The sequence below is a fragment of the Rhinopithecus bieti genome, unplaced genomic scaffold (assembly GCF_001698545.2).
Source record: "Rhinopithecus bieti isolate Rb0 unplaced genomic scaffold, ASM169854v2 scaffold_23276, whole genome shotgun sequence".
Lineage (NCBI taxonomy): Eukaryota > Metazoa > Chordata > Mammalia > Primates > Cercopithecidae > Rhinopithecus > Rhinopithecus bieti.
This window is the reverse complement of record NW_016810868.1, coordinates 462285-488789: the sequence shown is the minus strand read 5'-3', so window position 1 is coordinate 488789 and position 26505 is coordinate 462285. Positions and strand designations below refer to the sequence as shown.

The following is a 26505-nucleotide window of genomic DNA, read 5'->3' as shown; positions in this document are numbered from 1 at the left end:
GGGTGTCTTTCTATTTAATTGAAACTTCTTTAATTTATTTCAAGTATTTTTTGTAGTTTCATTGTACAAGCTTGAACTTCTTTTGATAAATTTATTTCTTTAGTATCATTTTTAGTTTGGAATTTTTATGTATTTATTTATTTAGATGGAGTCTCGCTCTGTTGCCCAGGCTGGAGTGCAGCGGCACAATCTCGGCTCACTGTAAGCTCCACCTCCCGGGTTCAAGTGATTATTCTGCCTCAGCCTCCTGAGTAACTGGGATTACAGGCATGTGCCACCACACTTGGCTAATTTTTGTATTTTTAGTAGTGGCGGGGCTTCACCACGTTGGCCAGGCTGGTCTCAAACTCCTAACCTCTAGTGATCTGCCCGCCTTGGCCTTCCAAAGTGCTGGGATTATGGGAGTGAGCCATTGTGCCTGGCCTGGAACTGTTCTTGAAATTTCATTTTTATATTCTTCATTGGTAGTTTATATAAACACGGCTCATTTTCTTTTTTTTTTTGTTTGAGATGGAGTCTTGCTCTGTCACCCAGGCTGGAGTGCAGTGGCGCGATCTTAGCTCACTGCAAGCTCTGCCTCTAAACGCGGCTCATTTTCACATGTTGATCTCATACCTTGCCACGCTGCTGGACTCTTTTATCCCACATTGGGCCGTGGCCGGCTGCCAGCGCTGCAGTCCTCCTGCTCAGAGCACATGGAGGGCCACACTGATGCCTGTGCTTGCTGGAGGCTCTTGAAATGATCACTTGGGAAGAATAAACATATCTGCTTGATTGTGAAGAGAAATATCAATGTAGAGTGTTGGTACTGTGTAAACGAGGTTTTTAAAAGGGTTAGTTTTATAATATTATGGAAATACTTAGAAAATATAATTTTAGCCCATTGTCCAACCGCTGTCCATTTGATGACCCTCACTTAGCTGCGCGTTTTGTGTATTCTCATGCACATGTTTGTATTTGTCATGGGTGATGAATTTGCTTCTGCGTTCTCCTTGGTTGGTGTCATATCACTGCATGGACAGCAGGTGTGTAAAGGTCTGTATCATCCACTGAGTCCATCCTGACTGAACTGGTCACATCCGTGGATGGCCGTGGTGACCTATTCTGAGCTCTGATCTGCTATTGTGGATGTCTTTGTACAAGAGGAAGTGAGTGTCCTGATGGGAGTGGTGCACTGCTGCAGGAGTGACTGACTGCTTGTTCTCCATTCCCCAGGAGTGACTGACTGTGACTGCTTGTTCTCCATTCCCGTTTTTACACTGGAAAGGACTTTATTTTCAATTACAAAAGAAGTCTGTTTGTTTAATCTTATTGTGGAAAAAAATCAAACATTACAAATAAAGCTACAGTTTTCTCTGGTCACTGGATCCCACCTCCTCCTCAGAATATGTTGTATTGTGAGTTTGGTATGTGTCCTTTGGGAGCATTTTTGTGCGTGTACATATATAATTGAGCTATATGCTATTGTTTTTGTGTTGAGCTGTATGCTGTTGTTTTTGTGAGTATGTACTTTTTAACATAATGAAATTGCACTCTGTGTATTGGTTGACATTTTTTTCACTTTTAAAAAATGGACACGGCCGGGTGCGCTGGCTCACGCCAGTAATCCCAGCACTTTGGGAGGCGGAGGCGGGTGGATCATGAGGTCAGGAGTTCGAGACCAGCCTGACTAACATGGTGAAACCCCATCTCTACTAAAAATACAAAAATTAGCTGGGTGCAGTGGTGTGCGCCTGTAATCCCAGCTACTGAGGAGGCTGAGGCAGGAGATTCACTTGAACCTGGGAGACAGAGGTTGCAGTGGCCTGAGACTGAGCCACTGCATTCCAGTTTGGGTGACAGAGCAAGATTCCATCTCAAAAGAAAAAGAAAAAAGGACACATAGCATATGTACACATTTTTTTGCATACCTGTGATTGTCGTTTGACATGTGAATAAAGAGTTGAGGAGGGTGAGAGAGAGAAGCTGCATAGACATCTGGGAGGAAGGGGCTCCAGGTGGGAATGACTGCAATTGTGGGGGCCAGATCCTGGACAGGTGCCCACCATGTTGGCTGCTGTGCCTGGCGTGGAGCAGATGCGTGGAGATGAGGCTGAGGAGCTCAGGTCAGTCGTGGTGAACAGAAGCAGTGTACACGCAGGCTCTTGGAAAGAACTTGCTTTTATTCTGAGCAAGATGGGAAGCCACTAGAATGTTTGAAACAGAGGAACAGAGGACTGGTGCATGATCTGACTTACATTTTAATGGGATTTACTATGTTAAGACTCAAGGTGACGTGGGGAAGACTGCGCAAAAGATCAGATGGCCAGTGCTGCTGGTGTGAGAGGCGATGGGATTTCTCGTGTATTTTGAAGGCAGAGACTAGATTTGCTGACGGACGTCATGTAGAATTTGGAAGTGAGGAATGCAGGGTGACTTACTCTTGTGTATTTGCTTTTCTATTTCACAGTATTTCAGAGAGCTCTTTCCATGTCAGTACATAGAGATCAACTTTGTGAGCTGTTGCATAATAATTAGACACCAGGAGGCTGAGCTCAGCAGCCCATGCTGTCATCCCAGCACTTTGAGAGGCCCAGGTGGGAAGATCATTTGAGCCCAGGAGTTCAAGACTCTGCAGTGAGCTGTGATTGCCTCACGGCACTCCTGCCTGGGTGACAGTGAGACCCTGTCTCCAAAAAAAAAAAAAAAAAAAAAAAAAAAAAAAAAAGTGATAGACTAGGTATCAAAGAATATATCTTGTTTCTTGTTTGTTTTATTTTTTTCCGAGACGGAGTCTCGCTCTGTCACCCAGGCTGCAGTGCAGTGGCGCCATCTCGGCTCATGGCAACCTCTGCCTCCCAGGTCCAGGCGATTCTCCTGCCTCAGCCTCCCGGGTAGCTGGGATTACAGGCGCCCGCCACCTCACCCAGCTAATTTTTGTATTCTTAGTAGAGACGGGGCTTCACCATGTTGGCCAGGCTGGTCTTGAACTCTTGACCTCGTGATCTGCCTGCCTTGGCCTCCCAAAGTGCTGGGATGACAGGCGTGAGCCACCGCGCCTGGCCCTCTCCTTTAAACATTCCCATGTTGGTGGTCATCGTGATGATCACTTGTGTGTGTTGCTGTTACAAATAGCACTGCTGGTTTAAACAGCATCGTATATTCTTCCACGTGTACATGTCCGAGAATGTTTCTAGATAAGCACCATGAAGTTAAGGTGCTGGGTCATACAGAGAGGACTCATTTAAACTTGTTTTAAAATTGTGACAAAATATACGTACATAAAAATTCACCATCTTAACCATTTTCAAGTATAAAGCTCGGTATTGTTAAGTGTATTCACATTTTGCCGCTGTTGCCACCAGCCAGCTCCAGAACTTCATCATTTCAGGCTGAAGCTCTGTCTCCATTAAATGTCAAGTCTCCATTCCTCCCTCCCTTCAGCCCTCGGCACCCACCTTTCTACTTCGTGTCTCTGACTTGGACTATCTAGGGACCTTACACAAGTGGACCATACAGTATTTGTCTTTTTGTGCCTGGCTCATTTCTTATAGCAGAATGTCCTTAAGATTCATCTATGTTGCAGGATGTGTCTGAATTTCCTTCCTTTTTAAAGCTGAATAATATATACATATATATATGTATTCTTTTTTTTTAATTTTTTTTTTTTTTTTTTTGTAGAGACAGGGTTTCTCTGTGTTGCCCAGGCTGGTTGCGAATTCCTAAGCTCAAGCGATCTGCCCGCCTCAGCCTCCCAAAGTGCTGAGATTCCAGGCGTGAGCCACTGTGCCCGGCCGTAATGTTCTGTTGTATGAATGGACTACGTTTTATTTCCCCATTAGTGGATGTCCGTTGATGGACACTTGGTTGCTTCCACCCCTTGGGTATTGCAAGTAATGCTGTTGTGAACATGGTGTATAAAGTCCTTTGAGACCCTGCTTTCAGTTGCGAGGTCATATGGTAATTCTATTTTTGATGTTTTAAGGAACCACCATACTGTTTCCCATAGCAACCACACCATTTTGCATTCTCACTAGCAGCACGCAAGGGTTGCAGCTTCTCCATGTCCTTGCCAGCACTTGTAAGGGTCCATCTCGTTGATGACAGTCTCTCGTGAGTGTGAAGCAGCGTCTCGTGCTTGCTGCACTTGCCTGGCTCTTGGCTCCCACCCTCACGCCAAGTGCCCTGTCTCCCCTGGGCAGGGACCGGGCCTTGTGTTGACTGGCCCTGGTTCTTTCATTTCCTTCCTCTTTTAATATAGGAGCTGTTGAGATTGTTCTCTTTCCCTGAAATATAAATAAAGTGCAGTTGACTAAAAATTCACAGGATATTCCTGATTCTATTGAAGTGCAAACCAGGCAGAACTAATGAGAAGGGTGATGTGTGTAAGAACTTGGCAATGGTATAAGATGAGAATCATACACAACCCCAGCCAGTATCGGGCCAGGTTCCAGAACACCGCCGGGGAAGGGGCTCCCGCAGCACTGGCGAAGAGCGTTTAGGTGCACCTGGTTTCTGAACTCCACAATGGCTTTTGGTAAACAGAAACCTCACCTGTCCCTCCCGGTGTATGTTCCACCTGTGGGTGTTCCACATGGCGTGTTGTCACCAGGTGGTGCTTTGCTTTGCTTTCTTTTCTTTTCCTTTTCTCTTCTCTTCTCTTTGAGACAGAGCCTCACTCTGTCACCCAGGCTGGAGTGCAGTGGTGCGATCTCGGCTCACTGTAACCTCCGCCTCTTGGGTTCAAGCAGTTCTCCTGCCTCAGCCTCCTGAGTAGCTGGGATTGCAGGTGCCCACCACCACACCTGGCTGGTGTTTGTGTTTTTAGTGGAGACGGGGTTTCGCTCTGTTGGCCAGGCTGGTCTCGAACTGCTGACCTCAGGTGATCTACCTGCCTCGGTCTCCCAAAGTTCTGGGGTTACAGGCGTGAGCCACCGCGCCCGGCTTCAGATGGTGTTTTTCAGTCAACTTTTTCTTTTTACTTAGGAGTCTGTAAAACTGTAAAAAGTGAGAAAACTCTCTTAGACATTGGTGTCTTCCATGTGTGGGAGGAACTAGATGGTCTGCGCTCTGGTCAGGAGCACGTCGCATGCTGTGTGTTGGATGGCAGTGAGCAGTGCTCAGGCACGCGCTCCAGCCCTGGTGAAGCCGCCCTGCTCGCTGCTGGGTGTGGCAGCGCCAAGGAAGAGGCCTGGGCGGGAGCTGGCTTCAGAGCCGGCTGATGAGGGGTGAATACGTGCAGGCAGTGGTAGGGCGTCTTTCGGAAAAAAGGGACAGTCAGAAGCCTGAGAGTCCGGGGTGGATGTGACCAGAAGGATTGTCCTTGGAATCAGCTGGACTGTGCCTCTGCCTGCCTCACCTGGGGGCTTTGGACCCTTTAGCGAATGGGCACAGCAGAGGTTTTCAGCATGGCAATGATAAGACTTTTTGGAAAGGAAAAGTGTAGTGGGTGGATGGAAAGAGCAGGTTAATTGTTACACTCTTGCAGGGGAGATGGGCTGAGGGCTGGAGCCACAGCGTGGAGTTGGAGGCACACAGTGAGGCCGGGATCAGGAAACTGGCCTTGTTTTTGAACAGTTCAAGTTAGGGGGTGTCTAACAAGCACTGGTTGGTGTCTTCCATATGGCAGATATTAAACACTTTAATTTTATATTTATTAAGTATATTGAATAATATTGGAGCTGATAATCAATTCAGAACTTAGGCATCACCCACAGTCCTGAGGGTCCTGCAGCCTCCGCATAGCCTGCTGAATTGGTTTTGTAGTTAGTTGTTCCCATTTTACTGCAGAGGAAACGGGCACAGAGAGGTTAAGAAACCAAGGTTACATATCTCATTAATGACAGAGCTGGGATTCGAATCTAACCAGTCTGATGTCAAGCCTTGCCTGTCACCCACCACGCAGTGGTGTAGGACGCTGGTCGATACCCACCACGCAGTGGTGTAGGACGCTGGTCATTACCCACCGCGCAGTGGTGTAGGACGCTGGTCATTACCCACCAGGCAGTGGCACAGGATGCTGGCCGATCCCCACCACATAGTGGCACAGGACGCTGGCTGATAATTGTCAAGGTTGTGCTGTGCCGGCTCCCTTCCTTTTCTTCCTGTGTTTCCCGTTTGTTGTTGCTTAAGTGTCTTGAAGCACCTACTAGGTGGTGTGAGATTCTCACCTGTAAATCCTTAAGATGTATCTTTAAAAAATAGACATTAAAAACAAGGTCACAATGCCGTTTTCACACCTAACAGAATTAACAGCACTTTACCCACGTCATCTCATCACTTTCAGCTTTCGCCCAATTATTTGAAAGTGTCATTTTATGGTGGCTTTGTTCAAATCAGGATGTTAACACAGTCTGCTCTATGCACTTGGTTATGTTTAAGATCAGGCCTAGAACAGTTCCTTCCCTTTCCTGCAGGCAGCCAGTGGTCTTGTAGAGAGGCCACATTCTCAATCCCCATTACTGATTTTTTTAAGGGCAAATTTATGAGCCATGTGGAGGCATGTTGCCCATTTTAAGGTGTAAGAAGTGACCTCAGCTGGGCGCAGTGGCTCACGCCTGTAATTCCAGTACTGTGGGAGGCCGAGGCGGGTGGATCACCTGAGGTTAGGAGATCGAGGCCATCCTGGCCAGCACGGAGAAACCCCATCTCGACTAAAAATACAAAAATTAGCTGGGTGTGATGGTGTACACCTGTAATCCCAGCTACTCAGGAGGCTGAGGCAGGAGAATCGCTTGAACCTGGGAGGCGGAGGTTGTGGTGAGCCAAGATCGCGCCACTGCACTGTAGCCTGGGCAACAGAATGAGACTCTGTCTCAAAAAAAAAAAAGTGACATCGTACTGAGCACTTCTGCCATCCCTAGGATCGTTTTACATTATGTGGCATTTGATTGAAATGGAGGAAGAACTAGATCTTCAGGGTGGAACTGAGCTTCTTGGTTTTATGGGGCCTGTGGTGTGGCTGAGTGCGGTGGGGCCTGGGACTGGAGGAGGCGCACAGCTGAGGCCTGCTCTGGGCCCTTCTTCCTGCCTGTGAGGCAGTCTTGTTGGTCAGCAGCCTTGTGGTTTCTGACCATGAATTTTCATCTGAATTTGCTCCATATTAAACGCAGGGAAAGAGTAGATGTTTTCCAGTTTCACTTGGGCAGGTGGAGGCTGTAAGTCTCCACAGGGCTGTGCTCTGAGCCATGTGCCAGTCAGCAGCCCAGCCGCAGTGGAGACGCGCCCAGCACACAGGAGGGAGCTGTTAGCACAGGAGGCTGGTGAGCAAGTGACCAGGCACAAGGCCCAGGGTGCCCTTGACCTGGCGAATCTCCTGGAAGGCAGGCTGTCAGCTCGGCAGGCCCAGGAATTTGGTGTTGCAGATAAACCAGATTGTTGCAATTGTACTCTCAGTCTCAAAGGAGACGATAGATAAACTAGAGCATCAGCATATTAGTGGCGGTAAGAAAGGCAAGTAGCTGTCTCCAGCTTGAGTGCCTTTAGAGCAAATACCCTCTGGCCTCACACTCGCCAGTTACATCAAGGCACCCTTTGTGGTCATGGCTACTTTGTGGTTTTGGACCTGAAAGGCTCTAAAGAGACAGGTTTTGGCTGATGGGAATTTGGAGTTGTTGGGGTTTTTGCAGGCAGGTGCTCACCCCCTGTGCACCTGCATTGCCGGCCACCCGGCCCCACGTGCCTCCTCTCGGTACGTGTTTCTTCTGTAGGGAGCATTAGACTGCTCACGTTCCTGGTCTGCTGATCTTCTCTGTTGGTCCAGTTCCATGAGGGTACAGACCACAGCCATGGAGCCCAGGCCTTGGTGGCAAGTGAGCCCCAGTGCTTGGGTTGCTGTTAGATCTATGTGTTGGGCCTGTGCTGGGAGCAGGGATGGGGCCCTGGAGCTGGGGTTTGCTCTGACCCCTGCTGGCAAGGGGAAGAAGGGCAGCACGAAGAGCTTTGCTTTGCTTGTCTCTCGCCACAGACTGCACTGCCCTGAACCTCGGCAGCTGAAACAACAATAGTCATGTGTTACCCCTTTCAGGGGACAGGAATTCAGATGGCACAGAGGAGGTGACTTTCTTTTGGTCCATGAGTCTAGGGTCTCAGCTGGAAGACTCGAATATGGGGGTGTTGTTAGTGTGGGCTGCGTCCTTTCACGTCTGGTGGCCAGTGCTCGTTAGTGGGTTGTTGGCTAGGGCACCCACGTGTGGCCTCCCAGGTGGTGTGGGCCCCTCACACGCAGTGGCTGGGCCGCACAGACCAAGCAAGCAAGGCAGAGCTGCGTTGAGGCCACAGTCTGTGTCATGGGCTGCCACTTCCGCCACATACTTTAGTTCCAGGCAGTTAGGTCCACTCAGGCAAAGGAGAGGGGATACCGACCCACCTCTCGATGGAGGAGTCTCGGCGTACTGCTGGAGGCACGTGAGGGACTGGCAGATGTTTGCACTGGTTTTGCCATCTTTGGGCAAATGCCGTAGTTGAAAGAACTAGACAAAGGCAACAGTAGGGACGGATCCACCTTCGATTTTCTTTCTTTGCAGAGAGGCTCAATTAAGGGTTAAGCAGCAGATGGAAAGGGAATCTGTTCTGATATTTTAAAGTCCCTTAAATGTAATTTCTGGGACTACTTTGGATATTAATTGTTTTTTCCAAATTTAGGAACCAACTCTTCTTTTCTGCCAAGGGAAAAAACAAAAGACAAAAGAGGGAAAAGAAAATCTCTCAGATATTGAAAGGATTCATTCTTTTCTCTCCACCCCTTTTGATAATTAGCCGGTGAAATTGGTGTGTGGAAAATGGTTTAAAATTAGGGGGCGGGTAGAGAGCGCTCTTCATCTCATGAGTTTCCTGGACCAAAGTTGCTTCCCATCTTGGAGAAGCCATTTGGCATTTAAAGTTCTTTCTTGCTGCTGTTACCGTTCCCAAGGAGAAGATGAGTCTCTCTTCCAGATCCTGGGCTTTCCTAAAGCAGAAAGGAGCAAATGGCAGATTGGAATGTGACATTTTTCTTACTTTGACTAGAATAAAAAAATCTCCACTGTTAGGGTGGCAATCTTTTGTGTTGGCAGATTGAGAAGGCAATCTTTTGTGTTGGTTGTTGTGAAATGACGTTTTTAAATGTTGATAGCGTGTAGGATAGCCCAGCGGACCAGTGTATTTTCTTGTGGGGAAAAGGACTTTCCTTCTTATAGTCCCCCCAGGTGGTGAAAGGCAAACATCAGGTTCAACTGTAGAATCATGAAGATAAGTTTAAAGAGGCTGTACAAGGGCTTTTCCTTCCATTTTCTTAATGTCTTGCCATCATGGGGGTATCTTTAAAGCCCAGTTAGATAGTACGTGAAAGTTGACACACCCCTCCCAAAACCCAAATGGCAGGGTGGAAGTGTGCAGAGGCCGTGCTGGGAAGAAGACCAGGTCAGTTCCATGGGAGAATGCCTGCGTCTTCCTTCCTTGCCTTCTGAGCTTGTGTGGTTCTCACTTGCAGTCATGCCTTCTGGTGCCTCTGACCCAGAGGCACAGGACTCCAGAGCAGACCTCAGAGTTGGCCCTGTGAAAACAGTGCAGAGGCCGGGTGTGCGCGGGGGCTCAGAAAACAGTGCAGAGGCTGGGTGCGGGGGCTCACGCCTGTGATCCCAGCACTCTGGGAGGCTGAGGCAGGCGGATCGCTTGAGGTCAGGAGTTAGAGATCAACCTGGCCAATGTGGTAAAACCCTGTCTCTGCTAAAAGTACAAAAATTAGCTGGGCATGGTGGCATGCACCTGTTAGTTAATCCCAGCTACTTGGGAGACTGAGGCAGGAGAATCGTGTGAATCTGGAAGGCGGAGGTTGCAGTGAGCCAAGATGGTGCCACTGCACGCCAGCCTGGACAACAGGTTGTCTGTTTCAAAACAAACAAAACCAGTGCAGAGTTTGAGAACCATGTGCCTGATTGTTTTAGCACTTGACCTCTGTGCTTCTGTGGGGGTCTCTGGTTCCAGGGCAGGCGCTCCTGGAGCACGTTTGCCCTGAGGGAGATCCTGCTCTGCCCATTAGGGTCGGCTGGCCCAGCCTTGTTCTCACTGCACACGGGGTTGTACAGTTTACCCAGCATACTGTGTGAATATTTTTTTGAAGCAGTTTTAAATTTCTGGTAATTAAAGATTTTTCTTTTAGCCTCATATAGAAGGATACTTTTTGTGGTTAAAATCTTACTGTTGAGATTAGAAAGTTTTCCTTTGGATCATTTATATTGTATTTGGTAAGTCAGAGTGAATATGTTGATAGAATATGCATTTCCAGAGTAGTTTCTATGGTTGCATCCTTGTAAAATAAAGCCAAATTACAAGAAGTCTTCAGTAATTTGTCTAGTCTAACAAAGAACAAAGCTTTCTGGAAAAATGAGCAAAAGAACCCTGAGATAAGATGAATATTTTCTCCCTGTTAAGTTTTCTGTTCAGATGATTCTATCCACACAGCTCCTTTTCTGTAGTTTGACTTTCTGCGTAAAATGTGATTGCATATTCTGGTCCAAAGGCAGGATGGCACTGCTGTGAGGGCGGTGTGGCTCGCGGAGGCCTCGCTCCCTGGCTTTGACTCCAGCCTCCTGGTAGCGTGCAGAGACACAGTGTGGGAATGGAGGCCACTGCCACAGGCGCTGAGGATGATCATTGTTCTTGGTTTGTCAGCAAAACGTGGACGCGTTTTGTTCTTGGTTTGTCGGCAAAACGTGGACGCGTTTTGTCTTACCAGCATGTTGTGGAAAAGCAGGGATTGCCGTGGAAACTCCAAACTTTGGGGAAAGAAATGATCACTTCTGAGGTAACTGATGTAGACGTATTATTGTAGACGTGGTAAACTACCTTATTCACCTTCACCTCTTGGTGGTATTGACTGGGTGGGTTGTAAAATGCCCTTGTTTGCACTGTCTTTGGTAAACATGAAGGATCAGATGTCATCTCTTTAGTGGGTGAGAACGTCTCTGGAAGACCATTAAAGTTGCCTAATGCTAGGTATCACTGAAAGGATTTTTAAAGCTAGTGAGCAGGTTGCCAGGTTATTCAAAGGTAGAGTGGGCAGGGAGGTGACTGGCTTTCCCCAGGGCCCAGATGGAGATGGGCAGGGGTCCTTCCTGCCAGCCTGGAACCTTAGGTGCACCCTCAGTCCATTTCAGGGTCAGGCAGGGCCTAGGTTTACTGGCAGCCATGAAGCCATTGAGTCTTTTCTTCCTGACATACCAGTGGCCAGGGTCGCCTCTGTTTTGCAGTCAACACAGTTCCATTGGTTCTTTTTCCTATCTCTTTAAAATTTAAATTTATAAAATTATTTAAATATTTTTTTGGGCTTATCTTTGAATAATTTTAACAGAGATTATCCAAAGTATGTCTAGTCCTTATTTGTCTTTGAATTTTAGGAATCTTATAAAGGGCAGTGTCTCAGTTTCTATGATCTTTCCCCCACTAGACATTGTTTATTTAAAAAAAAGAAGTCAGTAGTTTGGTAGAAATTGATGGGCAGGAGGCCACGGCACTGGGAACCTCACCTGCAGGGTGCGGGGTGCGCCTTGTTCTTCCCTGTGGGGGACGGTGCCTCACCTCTCAGGTGGGCTGGTGGTGCGGGTGCTGGTAGGAACCTCCCACAGGAGCAGGCAGTTGAACCCCGAAGGCGCACTGCTGTCTTCTCTGGGAACGTGATGCTGAGCTCTTCACGAAAGTTTAATAATTTATCCTGTATGTATAATAGAAATTGTTTTTTTAAAAAGCATCTAACATCAAATGTAGTACAATTAAGGTTAACTGTATTATGGCATTATATTGGATGCATGGTCATTTCATATTAAATGACAATGGAGAAGTGTCTACTTGTAGACGAAAAATAATATTGTCCTGTCAGCCGCAAGAATGAAATTCATTCAGTTAAAAATGTTGGCCTAGGCACGGTGGCTCACACCTGTAATCCCAGCCCTTTGGGAGACTGAAGCGGGTGGATCACTCGAGGTCAGGAGTTTGAGATCCGTCTGGCCTATGTGGTGAAACCCCATCTCTACTAAAAATACGAAAATTAGCCAGGCTCTAATTGCTGTGCGCCTGTAATCCCAGCTACTTGGGAGGCTGAGGCAGGAGAATCTCTTGAGCGCAGGAGGCGAGATTGCGCCCCTGCACTCCAGCCTGGGCGATAGAGCAAGACTCTGTATCAAAAAAAAATAAAAAATAAAAAAAAAAGAAAAAGAAAAAGAAAAGAAAATGTTGACCTGGTAGAGTGGTGCCTGCCTGTAGTCCCACCTGTTGGAAGGCTGAAGTGGGAAGATCTCCTGAGCCCAGGAGTTGGAGGTTGCAGTGAGCCGTGGTTGCACCACTGCACTCCAGCCCGGGTGACAGAGTGAGACCCTGTTTCTACATGGAATGAATAGCAAGTATGTATATGCTGCCTTTGTTTTTCCTACAGATTATGTTAAGTTGTGATTATTGCATGCTTATTTTATGATTACATTTAGAGGAAGAGACATACAAATAAAGTGATAGTGTTGTAAAAACCTGAAGCTTTTTATTTTAATCAAAGAAAATCTCAGTTATGTAAACGTATATCATGTGGAATGAAAAGGTTACTGTCTTCTGTGTTGCTAAAGAGAATTTGTGAGGTCACTAGCGTGAACATAGCTACACACCAATATTTACCTAAAGAATATATTTATTTTATGGACTTGGCATGTGAGTATTTCTCCTATCCCTCTATCCCCTGTGGGTCTTGTCTGAGCTGTGAACGTAACTGGGTGTCTCATGTCACGACAGCCTGTAGTGCCAGCCTCCAGGAGCTGCTCGCGTACTTGGCCTCCACCTCCCGCATGGGGGATCCCGCACGGGGTCTGCGTTCTGCTTCACTGTCTGGGGAACTTTTCCCCTTCAGTTTTGTGTCTATCTGAACCCACCAATTAGCATTTAAGGAAAAAACTTCACGAAGTGGGAAATATTCCTTTTTTCTCCAGCCACATCGGTGCCTTGGACAATATATTAAAGTGGGCATTTGGAAGAAGAGAATGTTTTCTAGAAGGATGGTGAGTCCAGCTCGAGCACGTCAAGTGTGTGCTGAGGTGGGCCTCATTAGTCTGCTGTTCTGCTTTTCTCAAAAGGCGTGATTTGTTACTGTTGTGACCCAGTTTGATTGTGGTTTGGGTAGGTTTTGCACCCCTGCCGTGCCACCCCACCCTCCCTACCATAGCATTTCAGCGCTTGACACTTAGATACTGTTCTAACTAGGATTTTTGTATAGGCTGTGGCATTGATGAGAATCTGGGTGGGTCCGTGAAGGAACTGTTCCTGTGATCAATTCTGGCTTTACAAGTCGCAGCTCTAGTTTTACTGTAAAAACGGCAGGTTTCTGGGTGTATTGGCTCGTTCTCACATTGCTATAAAGACATACCCGAGGCTGGGTAGTTTATACGGAAAAGAGGTTTAATCGGCTCATGGTTCTGTGGGCAGGCTCTATAGGTTTCTGCTTCTGGGGAGGCCTCAAGAAACTCAAAATCGTGGCAGAAGGCCTAGGAGAAGCATATTTTCACATGGCCGGCAGGAGAGAGGAAGCGTGAAGGGAGAAGTGCTGCACACTTTCCAACAACCAGGTCTCATGAGAACTCAGCATGAGAACAGCAAGGGGAAGGCCACCCCGCGATCCAGTCAGCTCCTACCAGGCCCCTCCCCCAGCACTGAGGATTACAGTTCAGCATGAGATTTGGGTGGGGACACAGAGCCAAACCATGTAGTTTTTTTTTTTTTTTTTTTTTTGAGACGGAGTCTCGCTCTGTTGCCCGGGCTGGAGTGCAGTGGCCGGATCTCAGCTCACTGCAAGCTCCGCCTCCCGGGTTTACGCCATTCTCCTGCCTCAGCCTCCCTAGTAGCTGGGACCACAGGCGCCCACCACCTCGCCCGGCTAGTTTTTTTGTGTGTGTTTTTTAGTAGAGACGGGGTTTCACGGTGTTAGCCAGGATGGTCTCGATCTCCTGACCTCGTGATCCGCCCATCTTGGCCTCCCAAAGTGCTGGGATTACAGGCTTGAGCCACCGCACCCGGCCAAACCATGTAATTTTGCCCCGACCACTCCCAAATCTCATGTCCTTCTCACATTTTTTTGTTTTATTTTGTTTTTTTTGGAGACATAGTCTCACTCTGTCACCTAGGCTGGAGTGCAGTGGAGCTCACTGCAACCTCCGCCTCCCAGGCTCAAGTGATTCTGCTGCCTCAGCCTTCTGAGTAGCTGGGATTACAGGCGTGTGCCACCATGGATGTATAGATGATTTCCATACATCCTGTGAAATCTAGGTGGAGGCTCCCAAGCCTCAACTCTTGCCCTGTGCGCACATGCTGGGTTAACACCATGTAGAAGCCTTGGTAGCTGCCGGCTTGCACACTTTAGGTCAGTGTCCTGAGACGTATCTGGGGTGCTTTCAGCCACCACTGGAGCTGGAGTGGCTGTGATGCTGGACATCATGTACTGAGGTTGCACAGAGCAGCAGGGCCCTGGGCCTGGCCCACAAAACCATTCTTCCTTCTTAGGCCTCCAGGCCTGTGATGGGAGGGGCTGCTGCAAAGGTCTCCGAGGCATTTTCCCCATTGTCTTGGCTATTAACATTCAGCTCCTCATGGAAATTTCTGTAGCTGGCTTGAACTCCTTCCCTGAAGAACAGGCTTTTTTTCCTACCACATGGCCAGGCTGCAAAATTTCCACAGTTTTATGCTGTGCTTCCCTTTTAAATATAAGTTCCAGTTTCAGATACTCTCTTCGTGCATGCACATGAGTGCATACTGTTAGAAGCAGCCAGGCCACATCTTGACTGCTTTGCTACTTAGGAATCTCTTCCACCACATACCCTAAATCATCTCTCTCAAGTTCAAAGTTCCACAGATCCCTAGAGCAGGGACACAGTGCCGCCTGTCTCTTTGCTGAAGCATAGCGAGAGTGACCTTTACTTCCATTCCCAATAGGTTCCTCATCTCCATCTGAGACCTCCTCAGCCTGGGCTTCATTGTCCAGATCACTATCAGCATTTTGGTCAAAACCATTCAAAAAGCCTGTAGGAAGTTCCAAACTTCCCGTCGTCTTCTGAGCCCTTCAGACTGTTCGAACTTCTGCCCATTACCCACTTTGAAAGCTGCTTCGGTATCTTTATAGCAATGCCTCACTTCTCTAGTACCAATTTTCTTTATTAGTCTGTTCTCACACTGCTATAAAGACATACCTCAGACTGGGTAATTTATAAAGGAAAGAGGTTTGATCGGCTCATGGTTCCTTGGACTCTGTAGGCTTCTGCTTCTAGGGAGGCCTCAGGAAACTTACAATCATGGTGGGAGGGCAAAGGGGAAGCAAGCACATCTTACCTGACCATCAGGATGAAGAGAGAGCAAAGGAGGAAGTGCCACACACTTTCCAACAACCAGATCTTGTGAGATCTATCACGAAAACGGCAAGGGGACGTCTGCCCCATGATCCAGTCACCTCCTGTCATGCCCCTCCCCCAGTATTTGGGATTACAGTTCAACATGAGATTTTGGTGGGGACACAGAGCCAAACCATATCACTCTGTGTCTGTAAACAGTGAGGTTATGATACGACATCAGCTCCGCAGCCTGTAGGGAAATGTGGGGGAGGGAGGAGCTCACCGAGCTCGGGACTTGGAGGGAAGGACTGGGCCACTTGGTTCTCATAAACAAGCAGGACCAAGACTGGAGGCTTCTGGCCTTGCCCTGGTCGTAGATTCTGAGGATTTTCTGTTGGTTTTAATTTTAAGAAATAAGGACATTTAAGATAGTGTTTTTTTTTTTTTTTTAATGGTATTTAAGAAGAACTGAGTTTTAGAACTAAAATGAGTTCTGTATTTTTATTCAGAGAGGAGTATCCTTGGGTACGTCCCTTGGCCATTTGTCTTGGTCCTTCAGTTCAGTTTGCAAGAATCTTCATTATTGCTGCTTGGTGTCGTCTCTCCTCTTTACTTTCATCCTTTTATCTTTTTATTTAGGATTTTGTATTTAAAAGGCCCTTTAATTGAAAGAAGCATCAGAATTCCTGGAAATCCTGGTCTCTGGGAGGGAATTTACCTTCCTCCTTCCTTCCCTCCCTCCTTTCCTTCCTGCCTTCTTTCTTTTCTTCCCTTTCCTTCCTTTCTTCCTCTCTTTCCTTCCCTCCCTCCTTTCTTTTCTTTGTTCCTTCCTTCCTTTTATTTCTTTCCTCCTTTCCTTCCCTTCTTTCTCCCCTCCCTCCCTCCCTTTTCTATTTTCTTTTCTTCTTTTGGCAGGGTCTTCCTCTGTCGCCCAGGCTGGAGTGCAGTGGTCTAACCACAGCTCCCTGCAGCCTCGACCTCCTGGGTTCAAGGGAACTTCCCACCTCAGCCTCCCAAGTAGCTGGGACTACAGGTGTGTGCCACCACCCCTAGCTAATTTTTGAAAGTTCTTTGTAGAGATGGGGGTCTCACTGTTTTGTCTAGGCTGGTCTCGAACTCCTGGGCTCAAGCAGTCCTCCTGCCTTGACCTCTCAAAATGCTGGAATTACAGGCATGAGCCACTGCTCCGGCCTGGGAGTTCATTTAACTTGAGTTTGGAAGTCGGACACGAAATCTCCTAAAAGTTCTTGAGTTTGGGCAGATGTACTGAGGATAAGAAGAACTTTCAAGGAGCTAGGTTTTTCTGGACTTGTTGTAATGTGATTTTTTAGTGGCCAGTACCGAAGCCAGTGTTTCAGAGTTGGAATGTGTGCATGCTTCCTGTTCATGCTTTGCACACACTGGTTTTGTTCTCTTACCCGCCATCCTAGTGTCTACGTTGTGCACAAATTGTGACACTAAAAACACAAGGTCTGTTGCTCAGGTGGAAACGGACTGGTCATTTTGCTCGGCGGGCGCAGAGGTCAGGCTGGCTCTGTGGTTAGCAGGTGCAACCCACGCAGAAGGGGAGGAGGGGTCTCCTGACTGAGCGAGAAGCGCCAGGTCTGCTGTCCTCCCCGGGTAGGTTTGGAGTAGGCACTGCACTCTGTCTCTTGTTGCTGTGAGGTTGGGGGATGGCCCTAGGGGGCCATGGGGATCTTGGGGCCCTAGAGGCCTGTGGCAGTCTTGGGGCTGTGGGGTCTGGACCAGCCCTGCCCTGGCACCTGTACTGACCAAGAGAGGCCCATGGTCCCCTCCTCTCTTCATGGCTCTGGAGCTCCTGTCAGGAGAACAATGCCTCCCTCTCCTGGACTTCCAAATTGCGAGGTGGGGAAGGTCCAGGCCATTCTTCCTGGGGTGGACCTGGACGCCTGACCTCTGCCTGGGCTCCTCTGCCTCGTGGGTGGGGTGGGGGGGGGCCGTCATAGGGCGTGGCATCATCTGGGGCGGGGGCTGGGCTCTGCCAGTCATGGCACACGGGCCCATGGCAGGGCAGGGGCATGGACTGCTGGCCTGGGCCGTCGGTGGGATCCTGGTCGTGGGGAGTTGCGGTTGGGGGCTCCTGAGGAAAATGCCAGATGATTTTTTTTCTGGAATTTCCCTGGCCACGCTTCCTGGACTGGCGGAGCCTTCTGCGGGCGGGGTCTGGAGTCCATTGCGGCTGCTCCCTCCCCAGCTAGGTGGATGTTGTCAGTGGAAAGGTCTTAATTTAGGATACATAAAACAGCAGTTTTGTTTTAACTAATTCATTTCGTTTGCTTAGATCAAGGAGAAGGAATAGTGTGGCAGGCTGAATGAATTGAGAAACAGCATTTCTGCACTGTTAAGAATAGGCGCTCTTCCTCTCCTTTTTTTTTTTTTTTTTTTTTTTTTTTTTTGAGACGGAGTCTCGGCTCTGCGGCCCAGTGCTGGAGTGGGCAGTGGCGGATCTCAGCTCACCTGCAAGCTCCGCTGCCCGGGTTCACGCCATCTCCTGCCTCAGCCTCCCAAGTACCTGGGACTACAGGGCGCCCGCCACGTCCCGGCTAGTTTGTTTTGTATTTTTAGTAGAGACGGGGTTTCACCCATGTTAGCCAGGATGGTCTCGATCTCCTGACCTCGTGATCCGCCGTCCTCGGCCTCCAAAGTGCTGGGATTAGCAGGCCTTAAGCCACCGCGCCTGGCCCTTCCCCTCTCCTTTTTAATTTATTTTGACACGGAGTCTCACTGTGTCACCCCAGGTTAGAGTGCGTGGTGTATCTTGGGGCTCAGCTGCAACCTCCCCCGCCTCCCCGGTTCAAGCGATTCTTCCTGCCTCAGCCTCCCAGAGTAGGCTGGGATTACAGATGCCCGCCACCACGCCCGGCTAATTTTGATATTTTTAGTAGAGATGGGGTTTTGCCATGTTGGTCTCAAACTCCTGACCTTGTGATCCGCCCGCCTGGGCCTCCCAAAGTGCTGAGATTGCAGGTGTGAGCCCGCGCGCCCAGCCTATCATTTACATTTGTATTGTAAACTAATTTGTTCTTAATCTGGAGGTTTCATAAACTCCTAGAATCCATCAGCCCTAAGGAGACTTGGCAGTGCTGCTCCCAGGGCTGTTCTCCGAAGCCAGCCTGTGATGCTTCAGCCCCTAGGGGCAGCCCCTGGGCCACAGAAGCAGCATCCATTGCTAGGAGAAAACCTTCCCAAGCCTCCTGGAAGTCAGGAGAAGCAGTGAGAAGTTCTGGAAGAGAGGGTGGAGCCGCTGCCTTGCAGAACCTGCTCTGTCTGCTTCTGCCGGGCCTCCCTCCTCCTTGGTGTCCGCTTTTCCTTTCACCTCTGCCCTGGGCCGTCCTCAGCTGTCCCTTAATGGAAGGGAGCACTGGGGATGCTACAGACCAGCCAGAGGCGTCTGTGCTGTGTTTCTGGACCTAACACTGGTGTGAGGACTGGCTTGTTGGTCAGTGCTTGTCAGAGGATTCCTGAGTGCAGTTGAATTGGACACACAGCAGAATAGTGGATAGTTCTAGACATTATTTGGTAGGGTGTTACATAGCATTCTTAAACATTTTTTCAAAAGATGACACAACTTAATTTCATGGGTAGGATTTGTGGCTGGTGGTGGTGATGAGGACTGTGAGATGGAGTGGGATTTGGCAGGTGCCTTCAGGAGGGGACAGCATGTGAGGGCCACAGCTCATGCCCGAAAATGTCTGTAGACCCCGGCAGCTTCACGAGGTCTGCCCTGCCATGCTCCACCCGGGCTCATCTCAGGCCAGGGGACCTTGTCGGCAGAGCTGTGCCGTGGCAGGCAGGGTGTCTTTGGTGTGCCTCAAGGCTCTAGTCTTAAAAGTATTGAGGGCCCCAGAGGGCTCTTGTTAATTGGGTTGTATCTAATGATAGATACTGTAAAAGAAATGAAAACTGAAAAGTTAAAAATCACATAATTTTTTAAAAATAATAAACATAGAGCATTTTATTTACATGTTACGGAAAACAGCAGTTTCTGTGAAAAGTACTTTTTCTGAATGAAAAAACTCAGTTGGGTGGCATTGTTTTCCATGTTGGTCCATCTCTGTCATGTCTGGCTAATCCAAGAGACAGCTGGATTTAAGATCGGCTTCTGCACCCAGCCTGAGGTGATACTGTCTGGTAGGAGAAAATCTGGCCTTACATAGACTGTGGTTGGCAAGGGAGAAGTATTTTGATATCTTTTCAGATAATTGCAGCTGTTCTGCTTTGATACGGCACCAAGACGCAACAAGGTGAAACTGTGCCAGTGGCCTTCTTCCTCTGTGGCGTTAAAGCCCATCTTGAATGCATCTTTTGCCCATGCGTGATTTTGAATATTAGGCACTAGGCATTTGGGGAATGTTGGCTCACCTTGTTATGAAGATCTTCCCCATGTTGACACATTTTATTATATGGTATCAGAAATCATAGTCACTAATGATACCTCTCATGTAATAAGAAAAGTCATAACTACGGGAAACTTTCAAGCTCATGGGGATGGATACACATTTACATGTGTTTCGAAAATTCAAAAGGTAGAGTTTTAACACTGGCAACAAATACTACTGGTTGTTTTCTTTGAGGCTCACTCTGTTTTGTGGAAATGGCTGCCAGATATCCAGGCCTGAGTGGCGTATCCAGGTCTGAGTGGCATATCCAGGCCTGAGTGGCAAGTCCAGGCCTGAGTGCCATGTCCAGGCCTGAGTGGCAAGTCCAGGCCTGAATGGCAGGTCCAGGCCTGAGTGGCATATCCAGTCCTGAGTGGCATGTCCAGGCCTGAGTGACATATCCAAGTCTGAGTAGCATAGTCCCGCTCTGTCTCGCTCTGTCGCCCAGGCTGGAGTGCAGTGGCCGGATCTCAGCTCACTGCAAGCTCCGCCTCCTGGGTTTACGCCATTCTCCTGCCTCAGCCTCCCGAGTAACTGGGACTACAGGCACCCGCCACATCGCCCGGCTAGTTTTTTTGTATTTTTTTAGTAGAGACGGGGTTTCACCGTGTTAGCCAGGATGGTCTCGATCTCCTGACCTCGTGATCTGCCCGTCTCGGCCTCCCAAAGTGCTGGGATTACAGGCTTGAGCCACTGCGCCCGGCCATGCCAGTTGTTCTTTTAAGTGAAGATGCTCTATGAGTGAGGAAAGCTTCGGGTTCCACCCAGCCATTGCGCCTGGCCTGTTGCCTGCCCCCTTCCTCTGATGTAGAACACTGGAGAGCTGTGCTCAGAGGCCATCATCTCACTGCCTCATCCAGGGTGTTCTCAGGCGAGCCCCCCAAGGGCCTGGTGATCAAGAGTTCAGTTGCTGGTGTACACTTTGGTGTCCTGACCTGGTCAATGCTAAGGGGCTGATACCCCCGCTTGGGTACCGTCTGCGCAAATATCAACACAGTGAAAAAGAAAATTGAGGTCCTAGTATTATTATGAAAATAGGTTTGACCTCCTGGACTCCTGGAAGGATTGCAGGGGTCCCTGGAGAACTCCTGTTGGGGGTAGGTATGAAGAGTGCAGGCTGAGCTGGCTGGCATACAGCTGTGATGGACCAGAAAAGGTAGCGTGCCCTGCATGTTCAAGGGCTGGCATGAGCAGCTGGGCTGCCTGGCCCTGGCTTGGCAGTGGGAGATCAGGGGGTGGGAGGTGGATACCTGAGCCTCCCTGCCTTACCGTGGTGGGGTGGGCTGTGCACCGTTGCTAAGACCAGCTCCTGGGGAAGGTGATGTAGTTAAGTCAGATGTTACCAAGTCAGCCTGGAGGCCCCCAGGTCAGGGATCTGAGCCCTGAAAAGCAGTAGCCACATCTGGGCACAGGTAGGGGCTGGCCTAGTGCCTGCTTTGTGGGGAGGAGGGGTCTGTTGAGAGGCCCCATTGTTGACGCGTTTTCTCATCCAGACGCTGGACACCCAGGTTTTTGCAACCTCTTACACTTTTTACTTGTTGATAGTCAAAGATGGAAACAGGGCGTGGTTGGCCTCCTGCAGCTGTCTGACTGGCTGCTCCTAGAGACCTCGGGCAGGTCTCTGCCTCTCCTCGTCTGGTCTTGGACTCCTGGAGCCCGAGGTGTGCCTCGCTCACTTGTTGCTATTTTATCACTCTGCCCCCGAGGCTTCCTGCCCACTTCCAGCTTCCAGTGGCCTCAGCGGAGGGGTTTCTCCAGTATCACATCACCACGCTGTCAGTGTCAGCCTGACAGTTCCCACTTGGAGTCTGGCCTCTCAGACTGCCCAGAGTGGTCAGCAGCCCTCTTCCCAAGCCCCCAGCTGTGGGCGGGGCAATTGCATACTCCCTGCTGTCTCCTCATGGACTCCATGGCCCTGCTTCTGCATCAGGAGGGGCCTGGCTAGGAGTGTTTTTTGTGTTTATGTTCACTTCTCCAACCAGACTCTAAGATTCTTGGAGGCAAGGATTTTTGTGTTAAAAAAAAAATTACGTCCAAGTACCACCCAAGTGCAGTGACTCACACCTCTCATCCCAGGACTTTGGGAGGCTGAGGCGGGCAGATCGCTTGAGACCAGGAGTTTGAGACCAGCCTGGCCAACATGGCGAAACCCCCATCTCTACTGAAAACACAAAAATTAGCCGGGCGTGGTGGCGGGTGCCTGTAGTCCCAGCTACTTGGGTGACTGAGGCCTGAGAATCACTTGAACTGTGGAAGCAGAGGTTGCAGTGAGCCGAGATCGCGCCACTGTACTCCAGCCTGGACAAGAGAGTGAACTCTGTCTCAACAAAAAAAAAAATTTAAGAGGCCTTGTATAATATATAACTCTACATAGTAGATGCTTAATCTCAAACATTTAGTGATTTAAGTTTCCTACTGAATTTTCTTTATTTATTTCTATAATTTTTTGTAGGAGGTTGGACATTTGAAATATATGAGTTATTGTCAGCAGCAGAATGCATTTTGAAATAAATTGTAACATTCCTGTAACAGAGCCAAAATATTCCAGATACCTAATTATATAAATAATACACAAATGTGTTCTTATTGTTAAAAAATTGTCTCCAAAAATAGAAATACAGAAGTTTCCTGGACTGTGTTCTGAATGTCAGTTCTTCTGGAGGCGACTGTAGCCAGCTGGCAGGAGTAAGTGACTGTCCAGCAGCTCATAGTGAATGTTGTAACGACGATTTTTTGACTTTTTCCAAATGATGTCCATTTGGAAAAGCAGCCTCCCGCTGAACCCGGCTGACGTCTGTTGTTTCTCTCTAACAGGCAGTTCCGGCGAGGGGGGAGCCTCAGCAGGATTGCTGTGTGAAAACCGAGCTGCTGGGAGAAGGTGAGGGCGGTATGCACCGAGGGACAGGAGCAGCGCCTCCCTCCAGACTAGAAAACCTGCTGCTCTTCCTCTCTTATTTGTCCCCATCTTCTGACTTTCTTTGCTTTACCTAGGTTTATGTTATAGTTTCTAATATATCCCATTCCTAAATAGACACAGTTGCACAGACACACACAAAAGCTCTGCTGGAAAAGGAACACATTTGTCAAAGTATGAAAAGCAAAAATCCTGCATGTCCTTGTCTTAAAGTACACCCAGAAAATTAAAAGTGAGTGACCACACAAATGTTTATAGCAGCATTGTTCACGTCACCAAAAACCGGAGACACTCCGGCGTCCTCAGTTGATAAGGAGCTGGATGAACAGATTGTGGTGCATCCACACAGTGGGACAGCGGTCAGCAGCCCAGAAGAGCACACAGCGTGACTCACGCCACACCGTGGATGAAGCTTATGCACGGTTTGTTAAGTGAAGGAGGCCAGACCCAAAGGGCCAAAACTGCATGACTCCAATTTTATGGCAGAGACTTGGAGAACAGCAGTGGTCACCAGGAGGTGGAGGGAGCGGTTGGAAGCAAGTGTCTGCAGAGAGGCAGGGTGAGGGGAGTTAGGAGGAGGGGAGCTGGGGTGAGGGAAGTTGGCGGGGCTGCACCCCTCTGTAAGGCGTGGCGCACACATGAGTCTTCAGGGTTCGGATGTTGCTGTAGAGCCTGCACCACCAAGAGCGCCCCCAGGAAATGAGGGCCCATGGCGCCAGACGAGCTGTGCTGTCCACAGTGAAGGGAGAGCGGTGTTCCAGCTGGACCCATGAGGCTGGCGGCTGTGGGAGCAGCTCCGGCACAGGACTTGCCTAAGGCTCTCCCAGCTGGAGCCTGCACCTCTTCCGACAGCGAGCAAGGCCTGGCCCCTCATGGACTGTGGGCTGTGGCCCCCGCCTTGTCGTCCTTTCACCGTAGACGGCCTCTCTGTGCCTGTGGGTGCTCGTCCACCCACCGGCTGTGCACTGCGCTGACCGCTGCCTGCCTCTGCCGCCACCCCCAGCCGACCCTCCAGGGTTGCCCCCACTCCCGTGCCATCCACCTCCTGCAGCCTGACTGGGTGTTTTCTTCCCGTTCTTTGGCCCCTTCCTGTTGCCGTCCTTTCTGTGTCTTTGAACTGTTTCTTCTGTTGGCTCCAGTGCCCTCCGGCTCTTCCCTCTTCTCTCCCTGGTCACACCTCCTTTAGCCTTTCTAGTGGAACTTGTTTCCTACGTGACACTAGATGCCACAGGCACCAGGTTATTCCATTACCCTTTAGGCTCTGCCTGTGCCGTTTCCTTACCCACTGCCGCTGAGCCACGGCCTGATCCACCCTGGGGGAACTGCTGGACCCCCACAGTGACTGCCCCATCTTGCTTTCCCTGCAGCAGTTGTGAAGGGCTCCAGGTTCTCCACGTCCTCACCACAATTTCTTAGTGTCTGTGGCTGTCCTGGCAGGTGTGAAGTGGCATCTCATTGTGATTTTGGTTTGCGTTTTCCTGATGGCCAGTGATGTTGAGCATCATTTCATGTGCTTATTGACCGCCTTTAGATCTTCTTTGGAGAAATATCTCTTCACATCCTGTGATTTCAAATTGGATTGATTTTTATTGTTGAGTTTTCAGAGTTCTTTCTATAAGCAGAAGTCCCTTATTCGCCATGGGATTTGCAGATATTTTCTTCCAGTCTGTGGCTTGTCTTTCCCCTTTCTTGATGATGTCCTTTGAAGTACAAATGATTTTAATCTTGATGCAGTCCAACTTACCTGTTTTTTTTTTTTTCCTTTCAGTTGCTGGTGCTTCTGGTCTAACACCTAAGAAATCATTACTTAATAGAAGGTCCCAAAGATTTACATTTGTTTTTTTTCTTCTTGGAGTTTTATCTCTTTTATCTAGGTTTTCGATCAATTTTGAGTTAATTTTTGTATGTGGTTTGAAGTGGGGGTCCCACTTTATTCTTTTGCAAGTTGATAATCAGTTGTCCCAGCAACATTTATGGAAAATACCTTTCTTCCCCATTGAATTGTTCTTGCACCCTCGTTGAAAATCAGTTGGCTTTAAATGTGAGGGTTTATTGTAGGCTTTTCTTTTTTCTTTTCTTTTCTTTTTTTTTTTTTTTTTTTTTTTTTTTGAGACGGAGTCTCGCTCTGCCGCCCAGGCTGGAGTGCAGTGGCCGGATCTCAGCTCACTGCAAGCTCCGCCTCCTGGATTTACGCCATTCTCCTGCCTCAGCCTCCCGAGTAGCTGGGACTACAGGCGCCCGCCACGTCGCCTGGCTAGTTTTTTGTATTTTTTAGTAGAGACGGGGTTTCACCATGTTAGCCAGGATGGCGATTTTCTTTTCTTTAGACAGGGTCTCCCTCTGTAATCCAGGCTGGAGTGTGATCACGGCTTACTCTAACCTCCATCTCCCTGGGCTCAGGCAGTCCTACCACCTCAGCCTCCCAAGTATGCTGGGACCATAGGTGTGAGCCACCACACCACACTAATTTTTTTTTTTTTGAGGCAGAGTCTTGCTCTGTTGCCCAGGCTGGAGTGCAGTGGCGTGATCTCGGCTCACTGCAAGCTCCGCCTCCCGGGTTCACGCCATTCTCCTGCCTCAGCCTCCTGAGTAGCTGGGACTACAGGTGCCTGCCACCACACCCAGCTAATTTTTTTTATTTTTTAGTAGAGACGGGGTTTCACGGTGTTAGCCAGGATGGTCTCGATCTCCTGACCTTGTGATCCGCCTGCCTTAGCCTCCCAAAGTGTTGGGATTATAGGCGTGAGCCACTGCGCCCAGGGTTTTTTTTTTAAAGAGACACTGTTTCCCTGTGTTGCCCAGGCTAGTCTTGAACTCCTGGGCTCAAGTGGTCTACTCTCTTCGGCCTCCCAAAGTGCTGGGATTACCGGCGTGAACCACCATGCCTGGCCCATAAGTATTATATTTTTCAGTGATATTTTAAATATAATTGTTTTAAAAATTCTTTTTCATTTTGATAGTTGATACTGTATAGAAATACAATTGATTGGGCACAGTGGCTCTTGCTTGTAATCTCAGCACTTTGGGAGGCCAAGGCAGGCGGATCACCTGAGGTCAGGAGTTCAAGAGCAGCCTGGCCAACATGGTGAAACCCCATCTCTACTAAACATACGAAAATTAGCCTGAGGTGGTGGCGAGCGCCTGTAATCCCAGCTACTCGTGAGGCTGAGGCAGGAGAATCACTTGAACCTGGGAGGCAGAGGTTGTGGTGAGCAGAGATCATGCCATTGCTCTCCAGCCTGGGCGACAGAGTGAGACTTCATCTTAAAAAAAAAAAAGAAATAAAATTGATTTTTGCGTATTTATCTTATATCCTGTAACCTTGCTAACCTCGTTTATTAGTTCTAATAACTTATACTTCCTTGGGAATTTCTATATAAAAGCTTGTGTCATCTTTAGGGCTCATTTGGTTTCTTCCATTCCAATCTGTATACCTTTTATTTGTGTTTCTTTCTTATGAGCCTACTTTGAATCTCCAGTACAGGGTTGAATAGAAGTGGCAAGACTGGGTGTCCTTGTCTGGTTTCTGATCTTAGGGAGAAAGCTTCCAGGGTTTTCACCTTTAAGTGTGATGTTAGCTGTAGGTTTTTCATAGATGCCCTATGTCAGGTTGAGGGATTTTTTTTTTCTTAGCAAACTATTTGCTAAGTGTTTTGACCATGAAGGGATGTTCATTTTTTCCTGTCTAATGAGATGCTTATGTGGTTTTGTCCTTTTGTTCTATTGATATTTGGCATATTAATTCATTAAGCTATTAAGCCAACCTTGCATTTCTGGGGTTAAATCCCCACTTGTTCATAGTGTTTAATCCTCCTCACCAATTTTTTTTGTTGTAGTTGTTGGAGGGGAGCTGGATTCAGTTTGCTCATATATATATATATAT

The 26505-nt window shown here is 48.5% G+C and overlaps 1 protein-coding gene across 6 annotated transcripts in view; it reads left to right on the top strand.

The window, feature by feature from the left end:
- Positions 1 to 26505, top strand: part of EHMT1 (euchromatic histone lysine methyltransferase 1) — a 182478-nt gene that overhangs the window by 21418 nt on the left and 134555 nt on the right. For all 6 annotated transcript variants that reach the window (XM_017893066.1, XM_017893067.1, XM_017893068.1 and 3 more), the window contains exon 2: positions 22523 to 22586. The gene's annotated coding sequence lies outside the window, so the exon portion shown is untranslated. The remainder of the gene's footprint in view (positions 1 to 22522; positions 22587 to 26505) is intronic.